The following is a 12,150-nucleotide window of genomic DNA, read 5'->3' as shown; positions in this document are numbered from 1 at the left end:
ACTTCGCTTCTCTGGTTTCTAGCCGCTCGGGCAGGGTCCGAGTCATCAGAGCATCAGAAGCATCCCAGCCCCCACCCCCACCCCCCACAGCAGTGACCTGCCACAGCTCTCGTCTGCACTGCAGACAGGTCACACAGTGGCTCTAGGACTCGGGAGAAGCAGGAACCCGACTCTGCCCTGTAAACCAGCAGTCAGCGGGGTCTCCATCACTGTGTTACTTGACCTCACACTCTGCTGTGTGGCTGAACTTCAGGCTCCTACAGTCGCTGGCCAGTCTCCCAGCTGCGTGTGTGGGTACAGCGTCAGCCTGGTCTCACTGTTGGGGGAGAGATGCAGTGGAGACGGATCCAGTGTGCTTGTTTGGATTAGCACTTGCAAGGCCCGAGTGTGGAGGCTCTTTCCCAGCAGAGTTCTAGTCCCTCCCTGGAGGTAGGCAGCCCTGGGGCAAAGCTTAGGTGGAAATGTGAGGAGACCTGGTTGCCTTTGGGCTTCCCTGGTGGCTCAGACAGTAAAGAATCTGCCTGCAATGCAGGAGAACTGGGTTTGATCCCTAGATTGTGAAGTTCACCCAGAGATGGAATGGCTACCCCCTCCAGTATTCTTGCTTGGAGAATCCCATGGACAGAGGTGCCTGGTGGGCTACAGTCCATGGAGTTGCAAGACTCGGACAAAACTGAGCAATCAGCACCTCACACTTTGGCTGCCTTTGGGATGCAGTTGGCAAATTACAGAACTGGTGGGAAAGCAAGCCCCTCAATTTTCAAGCGTGTGGGACAAGATCAGAGATCGAGGGCCAGACCTTCTCTCAGCGAGATGAAGAGAACAATCCACAGGTCCTGGAAAGGAAGGATTTGGAAATGGGGAGTTCAGGGTCCAGAGGAGGAAAGGGGAAGAAACATCCGTAGTTGAGGCTAAGGACCCAGCCACTGGGCCCCTCATCCCATGCTGGTGAACCAGCTGGGGGCGCTGCAGTGGTCGCGGTGGCCCTTCCGCCTTTGCTGAAAGTCTTCCTAATGCAGGGCCTGGTGTGAGAGAACTGCCCCCCACCCCCCTTCCTCCCTGCAGACCTTCTTAGTCACAGTGAGTGCAGACAGACCCATCCACAGGCTGCAGAGGCCCCGCCCTCGGGGTTGGCTGAGTCTGGTGTGTCTGGGCCAGACATGGAATCAAGAAAGACGTTTCAGAAAATAGATCTGTGTTCTAAAATAGAACCTGTTTCATGTCTGTACGTGGGGAAACCAATGCTGTTTTGCACACGGATTCTGGGGCCTGGCACCTGCTGACCCTCCCTCTTGGCCTCCCGCCCCAAGTGAGGGCCCCAGATTCTGTGGGCTGTCAGCTGGAAGCCATCTACAGACCCCAGAGGCTGGCCACATGGGCCTCCCCAGAATGGCAGCTCAGTTCAAGCCAGCAAGGAGAATTTCCAGTCCTCTAAGAGGGAGCCTTGTATGATGTAACCTAATTAAGGAAATAACTTCCCATCATGTTTGCCAAATTCCATCAGTCAGAAGCAAGTCGTAGTCCCGTCAATGAATTTACATAAAGAATTTGTTTACGTTTGATGAATTTGAGTGAGTGACTGACATTGGAGGTCCAGCTCCCAGTGTGGGAGGAAAGGGGTGCCCTGGCTCAACCTTCCAAGGGTCAACAAACAAGCTTCAAAGCTGCAAGCCTCCACCCCCCATGCTGAGGTTACAAATGGGGAGAGTGAGGCTGGAAAGGGTGGGCCGTTGCCCCAGCCACTCCATGGCATAGCTGGGCCGGAGCCCCTGGCCTGCACACCTCCCAGGCCTCATCTTTACTGAGCCCCACTGGGTCCCGGGCACTGAGCCAGGTGTGGGGACCCTGGTGAGTAAGAGGCTGGCCCAATCATATTTTCCTGCCTCCTTGACAGCAGCAGGGCTCTGGACTCAAACAGGAAGAGTGGGCGGTGATTCTCAGATCAGAGAGGGCATTCGAATCACCAGGGAAACATGTTTAAAATGTGGGCTGTTGGCTAAAACTGAGACAGGTGGGGACCTGAGACCACCCCGACCCCCACCAGAGTGCTTGCAAGTGCCCCTGGAAAACTGTCTCCTCGAGCAACAGAATACAAAGGAACTGTAAGGGACTAATACTTGGGCTACCTGATGGGAAGAGTTGACTCATTGGAAAAGCCCCTGATGCTGGAAAAGATTGAGGGCAGGAGGAGAAGGGGGCAACAGAGGATGCGATGGTTGGATGGCATCACCAACTCGATGGACATGAGTTTGAGTAAGCTCTGGGAGATGGTGAAGGACAGGGAAGCCTGGCGTGCTGCAGTCCATGCGATTGCAGAGAGTCAGACATGACTTAGCGACTAAACAACAAGCCACAATAAGGGACTAAAAGCAGTCAGGGTAATCATGAACAATAAGGTATAGAAAGCCCACACGGGCTTCCTTGGTGGCTCAGATGGTAAAGAATCTTCCTGCAGTGTGAGAGACCTGGGTCAATCCCTGGGTTGGAAGGTCCCCTGGAGAAGGGAACAGCTTCCCATTCCAGTATTCTTGCCTAGAGAATTCCATGGAAAAAGGAGACTGGCAGGCTACAGTCCATGGGGTCGAAAAGAGTCGGATATGACTGAGCGACTTTCACTCGCTCATTATTGGTACTTTCCAGGTGGCACCAGTGGTAAAGAACCTGCCTATCGGTGAAGGAGATGCAAGGGATGCGGGTTCGATCCCTGGGTCCGGAAGATCCCCTGGAGGAGGAAATGGCAACCCACTCCAGTATTCTTGCCTGGAAAGCCCCATGGACAGAGGAGCCTGGTGGGCTACGGTCCATGGGGTCACAAAGAGTCAGACACGAATGAGCACACAGCACATCTTCAAGGCCACAAACTCGCTTCTGAGGTGCCGGGAGCAAAAGCATGTGATGCCTGCACACAGCGCCACCAAAGGGGTGGGCAGACCACCTAAGACACCCCTCCAGCTCCATCCGCAGATTTGCCCCCACCGTCACTGTATTTAAGGAACCAGCCCTGCAGCTCTTGGGCCCCTGTTTCTTGTTCCCTTCCCCCTTGCTGCCGTAGAAGTCCCTTTAACCCTTCCCTGAATTCCTTGTCTGGACTCTCATCAATTTCTATTGACTAAAGTGTCCAACGGACAAGGTTAGTTATAAAACCACTGGTCTGGGTGCTGCAAAGCTCTCAGGGTCATGAGAGACGAAAAGACTGAAAGAGCTTCAAGAGGGCAACAAAAAGCAAGTTTGTTCCTGGACCAGATCCCATAGAGTGGAGGAGAATTGCCATAGTGAGAATGACTGGGACCATGGATAAAATGTATATACTAGATAATAGTCTTGTGCCTCTGGATTTTGAGAATTGTGCTATAATAGGAAAGAGCACCCTTGTTCTTTAATACAGGCTGAAGACTTTAAGGGGGTGAAGCAACATCATGTCTGCAACTAAAGTCATTCTTGGAAATAAAGTGATAAAGAGCATGCAGCAAAACGCTAGCAACTAGTGACTGCATCATAGGGTGTACAGGGGTTCTTTGCACTGTTTTAAAGACAGCTTCTGTAAGTTCAAAATTATTTCAAAACAGAGGACTTCTCTGGTGGCCCAAGGGCTTCCCTGGTGGTTGAGTCAGTAAAGAATCTGCCTGCAATGCAGGAGACTTGGGTCTGGTCCCTGGGTTGGGAAGATCCTCTGGAGAGAGAAAGGGCAACCCATTTCAGTATTCTTGCCTGGGAAATCCCATGGAAAGAGGAGCCCCATGGGCTACATGGGGTCACAAGAGTCAGATACAACTTAGTGACTAAATCACCACTTGGTGGCTCAGTGGTTAGGATTCCAGGTTTTCACTGCTGGGTCCTGCGTTCAATCCCTGGTTGGGGAACTGAGATCCCACAAGCTGCAAGTTCAGTTCAGTTCAATTGCTCTGTCGTGTCCGATTCTTTGCAACCCCATGGACTGCAGCACACCAGGCCTCCCTGTCCATCACCAACTCCTGGAGTTTACTCAAACTCATGTCCATTGAGTCAGTGATGCCATCCAACCATCTCATCCTTCTGCCTTCTCCTCCTGCCTTCAACCTTTCCCAGCATCAGGGTCTTTTCCAGTGAGTCAGTTGGCCAAAGTATAGGAGCTTCAGCTTCAGCATTAGTCCTTCCAATGAAAATTCAGGACTGATTTCCTTTAGGATGGACTGGTTGGATCTCCTTGCAGTCCAAGGGACTCTCAAGAGCCTTCTCCAGCACCACAGTTGAAAAGCATCGATTCTTTGGTGCTCAGCTTTCTTTATAGTCCAGCTCTCACATGCATACATGACTACTGGAAAAACCATAGCTTTGACTAGACGGACCTTTGTTGGCTGCAAGATACAGCCACAAAAGAAGAAAAGATTTCAAAATAAAAAATTCATTTTAACATGGCTAAACAGGCTCTGGAGCCTTTCTGGGGGTTGAGGTCTCCAAGTGGGGCAGTTAACTCAGAGCTGAATGGCCCAGGGCAATGCTGTGCTTGGAGCCTGAAGCCACAGAAATGCTTTCTTAGAGGTTTCTTCCCTCCAAATCCATAGACTGTGGTTTCCGTGGGTAGATAGTTGCTGTTCGAACCTGAATAAACAGCTTGTGGGTAAAGCAAGTCAAGAGCCAGGTAGGGGCACTGAGTCAGACCAAGGGCTCTGAGTTCTGTCCAGGCTTCAGTGAGCTCGCTAATGACCTTAGCAAATCTCTGCCCTGTTCTGAAAGCCTGTTTTTTATTTTTTTGGTGGGGGAGCGGGGCAGGTGGGTAGTGGTGCTTGTTCTGTGATGTGTGGGATACAAGATCTTAGTTCCCCAACCAGGGATAGAACCTGTGCCCCATGCAGTGGAAGCTCGGAGTCTTAACCACTGGACTGCCAGGGAAGTCTTGTTTCTTATTCTCTAAAATGCTGCAGACCTGTGTTTTTAACTTCCCAGCATCTCTTCTCTCCTCTTCTGGCACAACTGAGCTGACATCACCACCCCCTCTCCATATCAGCATTTGGACCCCAGCTTGGCTGAGAGTGATCGGCACCCACTGCTCCAGCAAGTGATTCGGGACTGGGCATGTGACCCAGACTCCAGGCTGGCATTCTTTGTTGAAATCGCTGGATTTTTTTCTCCAGGAGGCTTGGGGAATGGAAGCTGGGAGCTTTATAGCTGGACAAAGCCAGCATTGAGAGTTAGCAAAACATGGAAAACAGGTCCAGGTGATATCCTTTGAATCCCTGGACCTGCTGGTACCTTAGGTTTGGGGACATTTCAGGATGTCCCGCTCTAGTGTTCTTGCCTGGAGAATCCCAGGGACGGGGGAGCCTGGTGGGCTGCTGTCTCTGGGGTCACACAGAGTCGGACATGACTGAAGTGACTTAGCAGCAGCAGCAAAAGCAATAGGATGTCCCAGGAGCCAGGAAGCATCCTCATGTTTTGCAAGCATGGCGTCAGTTTTGGTCTTCTACAACCAAAAAGAACTGTTAAAAACAAGACAACAGGGACTTCCCTGGTGGTGCAGTGAATAGGAATCTGCCTGCCAATGCAGGGACTCCGGTTCAAACCCTGACCTGGGAAGATCCCACATGCCTCGGAGCCACTAAGCCTGTGGGCCCCAACAACTGAACCCACACTTTAAAGGCCCTGAGCTGGAGCTACTGAAGCTCATGCGCCTAGAACCGGTACTCTGCAACAAGAAAAGCCTGAGCACCGCAACTTGAGAGTAGAACCCCCTCGCTGCAACTAGAGAAAGCCTGCATACAGCAGCGAAGAGCCAGTGTAGCCAAAATATAAATTAAAAACAAAAAACAACAGGCCCTAAATGGAATACTTATGCCAAGCCCAATGTCACCAAAACAAGTCTTGAAATCAAAAACTGGTTGATCAGTTGTCACCTTGATGCTGAGCAGGGCCCTGTGGGGCTCCTGGGCACAAAGCCTGTGTCCCCCATTTCTTTGATTATAGGAAACAGCTTTCATTCAGCCTCTGTGACCTTCCCTCAGTTCTAAAGGGCAGATTCAAACAGTTGTTAATCAAGAGAGGAGCAGCCAAGAAACCACCTGTGGCAAGTTTAAAGCGACCAGAGACGATTAGACCTGACCACCTGAGACTCTGAGCTGTGCTTAGTCGCTCAGTCGTGTCCGACTCTCTGTGGCCCCATGACTGTAGTCCACCAGGCTCCTCCGTTCATGGGATTCTCCAGGCAAGAATGCTGGATGGGTTGCCATGCCCTCCTCCAGGGGATCTTCCCAACCCAGGGATCGAATCCAGGTGTCCCGCATTGCAGGCAGATTCTTTATGTCTGAGCCAGCAGGGAAGCCCAATCTTGGCAGCAACCCCACCCTTTTGAAACTTTCAGAAGAAAGAGGAGTGTAAGACTGTTACTGCCTTCATCCTTATCACATACCTCTGTCTGATTCTATAACCTCTCCCTGTTCCCAGGGCTGTTGTTCAGTCGCTCAGTTGTGTCTGACTCTTTGTGACCCCATGGACCGCAGCACACCAGGCCTCCCTGTCCTTCACTATCTCCTGGAGCTTGCTCAAACTTACGTCTATTGAGTCAGTGATGCCATCCAACCATCTCATCCTCTGCTGCCCTCTTCTCCTTCTGCCCTCAATCATTCCCAGGGTCTTTTCCAATGAGTTGGCTCTTTGCATTAGGTGGCCAAAGCTTCACCATCAGTCCTTCCAATAAATATTCAGGATTGATTTCCTCTAGGATTGACTGATCAGATCTCCTTGCTGTCCAAAGGACTCCCAAGAATCTTCTCCAGCGCCACAATTTGAAAGGAGGAGACCTGCACACACGTAAATCTTGTCAGCAACCCCACCCTTGAACTATTGCTATAAGACTCCTCCCGGGTTGGGACACACAATTTTGAAAGGCATGAGCCCACTGTTTCCCCCTTTGCCTGGCAAAGCAATAAGGCTGCTATTTTCTACTTAACCCAAACCTCTGGGATTCAATTCAGCATCACTTTCCGGGGCTGATTCCACATGGACTTGGCAGAAGTTAGAGGGAGGGGACAGGTGCGGGGAGGACGTGAGGGTGTGTAGAGCGAGGCGGGGTGCAGTCGGTTGGGTGTGACTGCACGCCCGGGACAGTGCCGACACTGGGGAAGCACATGGAACCGAGCTCGGTGGACATTTAGGTCACAGCAGCTTTGCCACTTGGCAGTGTATCCATGGCTCTGCTCACCATCAGCTTCATGAGGGCAGGACCCAAGTTGGGCTTGCTTCCTACGTACAGATGTGGGCAGTCCTCATCCACTTCACTGCATGGTTTGCGCAACCCCTTCCCATGCACCATCTCGTTTAACCCTCCACAGTTCTCTCCATTTCACAGATCTGGACACTGAGGCCCAGAGAGGTGAAGGAACCACCCCAGCTCACATAGGGAGTGTTGAGTGGGGATCTTAACCTGGCAGGCTGGAGCCCTCCGTCAGTGTCTAGCTTCTCTTCCCTGCGGTTAATCCTGCTGGGCCGTGGGTTTTGTTCAGACTTAACATCGGATAGGGGGCCTCCTCCACCCTCCTGTTAGACACCAATCTCCCTCCCTGGAACGTCAGTTACCTGCCGAGGGCTGCATTCACAGGTGGAATTCACGAACACTGAACAGAAAGGTGACAGGACATGTGCTCCTCAAACCAGCGTTCCTGAGTGTCTCGCCGCAGCCCCTGGTGCCCACTCAGCTGTCCCGAGTCTCGGCAGGTGGCCTTGGGCATGTTCTAACTGCTTCTCCTCGAGCGGCAGATGAGCTCAGTCATTGAGCCCCTGCAGCCCAGGGCTGTCCAGTCAGCATGGAATGGAAAGGTTCGTAAGGGGCTCAGCAACTTGCTGGCGTGGCCATGAGTCACCTCTGAGTACAGCTCAAAAGGGAGTGGAGTGATGATGACGCTGAGATTAGAAATGAGAAATAAACATCCCGTGCTTGAGTCTCACCCAGCTCTCAGACTCAAGCCCTGGCTCTACACTTACATGCTGTGTGACTTTGGGCTAGTCACTTCCCCTCTCTGAGCCTCAGTTCCCCATCTGCCAAATACAGGTGATGAACCCTCTGTCTGATGGGAAAGAGTGTAAGGGAGCACTCCCCTGCCTGATGCGTTGGGCTTCCACACCAGCACCTTGCTAAAATGCTCGCAGCGATCCCATCCTGTTGCAAAGTCCTGTGGGCCCTTCTCACAAAGTTCTTAAGGTCTCACAGCCTCTGGGTCAAGCTGGATGCTGTGTCCCATGCCCTCCTTGACACTGCCTAGTGTTTCCAGCTGCTCCTACTCAGTTTGTTCCTTTAAGTGTTGGTGTGAGCAAGGATCTAAAGCTGGAGGAGCAGTGAGAAGGGAGGTGGGAAAGATACGCAGGGGCTGGATGGAGTGAGCCTTTGAAACCCAGGTCCAAGCCCTGAGACTGTGAGGATGGAGGGGACGATGCAGGAGAGTTTTACACTTGGAAGCAGCACACCTGGTTAGATTTTCTCTTTAAGGAGGTCATTTTGACTTCAGAGAGTGGCACACAGGTAGACCAGAGAAAGGCTGGTAGATCTGAGATGTTCTTGGCACAAGAAGAATGCAAGAAGATCCAGGAGAGATGCCAACAGAGAGCATGGCAAGAACCAAAAAACATCAAAGGATCTTTCTGCAGCCCCAGTTCAAAGAGGGACCCCAGCAAGCAGGTGGGACGAAGCCAGGGATGTGGGAAGGGGCCAGATCTGACTGGGCCTTTGAAACCATGTGAAACAACATGGATGTTGTCCTCAAGGCCTTGAAAATGGTTTTAAGGAGGGAAATCACAATTAGGTTTGCATTATTCAGAAAATCACCTGGCCACTGTGAGGAGAACGGCCAGTGCTAAGGAGGCTAGTTATGAAACCACTGCAGTTGACCAAGACAAGCTAGAGGGGCAACACTGGGTCATGGGAAGATGGGGGTGTGGACAGATTCTAGAGAAGTTTAGGAGGTTGAAGTTAAAGACTTGGGGCTTCCCTGGTGGCTCAGACAATAAAGAATCTGCCTGCAATGCAGGAGACCTGGGTTCGATCCCTGGTTGGCACAATCCCCTGGAGAAGGAAATAGCAACCCACTGCAGTATTCTTTCCTGAAGAATCCCATGGACAGAGGAGCCTGGTGGGTTACAGTCCCTGGGGTTGCAAAAGAGTCAGAAATAACTTAGCGACTAAACAACAAGCTAAAGACAATTGCATGGATGTGAGGAGGAAGAGAAGAGTCAAGGACAAATTCTAGGATAATCTTGGCTATTTGGTGGTACCTTTTTCTGAGATGGAAAAACAGAGGAAGCTGAGGCACTTTAGGATAGGGGTTGGCTGACATTTTCTTAAATGACCAGAGAGCAAATGTTTTAGGATTTGCAGGCCATCTGGTCTCTTACCACAGTTCAGTTCAGTTCAGTCTCTCAGTCGTGTCCAATTCTTTGTGACCCCGTGGACTGCAGCATGCGGCCCCCATCCATCACCAACTGCCGGAGTTTACTCAAACTCATGTCCACTGAGTCGGTGATGCCATCCAACCATCTCACCCTCTGTCGTCCCCTTCCCCTCCTGCCTTCAATCTTTCCCAGCATCAGGGTCTTTTCCAATGAGTCAGTTCTTCACATCAGGTGGCCAAAGTATTGGAGCTTCAGCTTCAGCATCAGTCCTTCCAATGAATATTCAGGACTGATTTCCTTTAGGATTGACTGGTTTGATCTTGCAGTCCAAGGGAGTTTCAAGAGTCTTCTCCAACATCACAGTTCAAAAGCATGAATTCTTCAGTGCTCAGCTTTCTTTATGGCTTTCTCTTTTTCTTTCTTTCTTTTTTTCCTCTTTTTAAATGTCTTTCTTTTCTTTTTTTTAATTTCTTTTTTTCTCTTATTTTTAAAATTTCTTTCTCTTGCCACAACCACTTAAGACTTTACTGCTGCAGCACAAAAGCAGCTGTAGACAATACACAAAAGCACTTGATTATGTTCCAATACAACTTAATTTACAAAAACAGTTGGTGGGCTGGTTTGCCACACCTGTTTAGGACATGTCTTTTTCAGTGTGCCTGCTTCAGATCTGAATGAAGACCCTCAGGAAGAAGGGGTCTGAGTGTAGGAGAAAGGTGTAGGTGCATAAGAGAACTTAGGAGTGGTCAGAGTGCCATCTAAGAGCAGGTGGCTGGGGCTGTGGTGGGGAGAGAATGCTGAGTGCCAGGCCCTGAGGACAGCAAGTGATAAAGGAGACTGGAGAGAGGTGGGAGGTACACCTAGACAGTGGGGTGTGTTGGCAGTCAAGTCAGGCAGACAGCTGGCAGGAGGGCTGATGTGCCAATTGGATTCAGATGAGGGGTGTCAGAATATGCCACTCAAAACACGCCCCTTCAGCATAAGGATTATTTCAAGCTAAAGGCTATTGAGAAACAGCAGATGCACGAAAAGCTCTAAACACAAGGTACACATTTTCCTTTTATAAAACAAATCTCCATTTATAAAGTGAAAATGAAAGTCACTCAGTCGTGTCTGACTCTTTGTGACCCCATGGACTATACAGTCCATGGAATTCTCCAGGCCAGAAAACAGGAGTGGGTAGCTGTTCCCTTCTCCAGGGGATCTCCCCAACCCAGTGATCTAACCCAGGTCTCCCACATGGCAGGCAGATTCTTTACCAGCTGAGCCACCAGGGAAGCCCTCCATTTATAAGGAAATTCCCACCTGTGAAAGGTCCTCTTCTAGCCCAAGAAGAGGAGGATTTCCACGGAGAAGGCAGGACTTCAATCTGCATAATAAACAACCCTTGTTTACCTGCTTTTCCTGGTCATCCTCCCATAACTTGTCTCCTCTGCCCAGAAGCCCCAAACCCCTTTCCTTTGGTTTTAACCTTGTTGTTGTTCAGTTTCTAAGTTGTGTCCAACTCTTGGTGACCCCATGAACTGCAGTCCACCAGGCTTCCTTACTTTAGCTTAAGGTTTAGGTTTTAGCCTAAGATGGTACGTAAACCCATGTTCTAACCACCTCCTGGCACTACTCATTGCTGGGTTATGCACGATGCCCGTGTTAATAAACTTATGTAGTTTTTCTCTCGTTAATCTGTCTGTGGCCAGTCTCATTGACAGGGTCCCCATTTCAGAACCTAAAATGGTTAAAGGAATGGGACTTCCCTGATGGTTCATTGGTTTGGACTCCACAGTCCAGTGCAGGGGCCATGGGTTCGATCCCTGGCTGGAAAATGAGAAACTGCATGGCTCGTGGCACAGTCAAAAGATTAGACAGATAGACGGTAGACGGACAGATGAAAGATAGAGAAATAGAAGATTAAAGGTAGATACTTCTCTCCCCTATGTAACCAAATGGTTGCATTTCAGCAAGAGGGGTCAGTGACGAGAGTGACAGAAGCCAGATGAGAATAGTTTGAGGAGGGAGCTGGAGATGAATGTTAGGTAGTTAGAATAGGAAACAGGAGTCCAAAATGGCGGTGGCTAAAAGACAAGGAAAGGAAAAGCCCATGAAAATAGAACAAAGGAAGGTCCAAGGACCGGAGTGAGGACTTCAGGTAGAACAAACAGCACTCCTGGCTCACCCAATTTACATAGGGCAGGTCCAGGGAGAGAGGGTGGGGGGAAACATATAAAAAGAGGAGCCAAAGGGCTCTCTCTGTCTCTCTTTCTCCAGCGTGCTCCTCCACTCGCTTCTCTTCTCTTCATGCCTTGGGGTTGGCATGCCCTCACGCTTCGAGGATGGATTCCCCTGCTATTATCTAAATAAAATAGAGCTGTAACACTGATCTGTCTAAGAGCTATAACACAATTTGTCCCAGACCCAAGAGCTGTGACACACTGAGGGCTTTAATGTCCGTCGCTCTAAATCTTTGTTGTGACGAGACAGAGCCGAGGAGCATACACTTGCCTGACATGAGGAAAGCGGAGACAGCAAGATGATGGACAGTTCTCAACAAGTCAGGGCTGTGAAGGTGTATAAAAATGTGTGAACTGCCAGGAAAGATGGAATAGAGGGTTTTTTGTTTGTTAATGGGAGAGATTTGCTTAAATGCTGATGGGGAGAGAAATGATGATTGAGACTACAAGAGGGGATGACGGAATGAATGGCCATCCTGCCATTAACTGCTCGTGGCCCCTAGGCCCACTTCCTCATCTACAGAGCAGAAGTAATAACGAGAGCAGATAGGATAGGGGCTCCTTGGAGAAA

Source organism: Bos indicus, chromosome 25 (assembly GCF_029378745.1).
Source record: "Bos indicus isolate NIAB-ARS_2022 breed Sahiwal x Tharparkar chromosome 25, NIAB-ARS_B.indTharparkar_mat_pri_1.0, whole genome shotgun sequence".
In the NCBI taxonomy this organism is placed as follows: domain Eukaryota; kingdom Metazoa; phylum Chordata; class Mammalia; order Artiodactyla; family Bovidae; genus Bos; species Bos indicus.
This window is presented reverse-complemented; position numbering follows the sequence as displayed.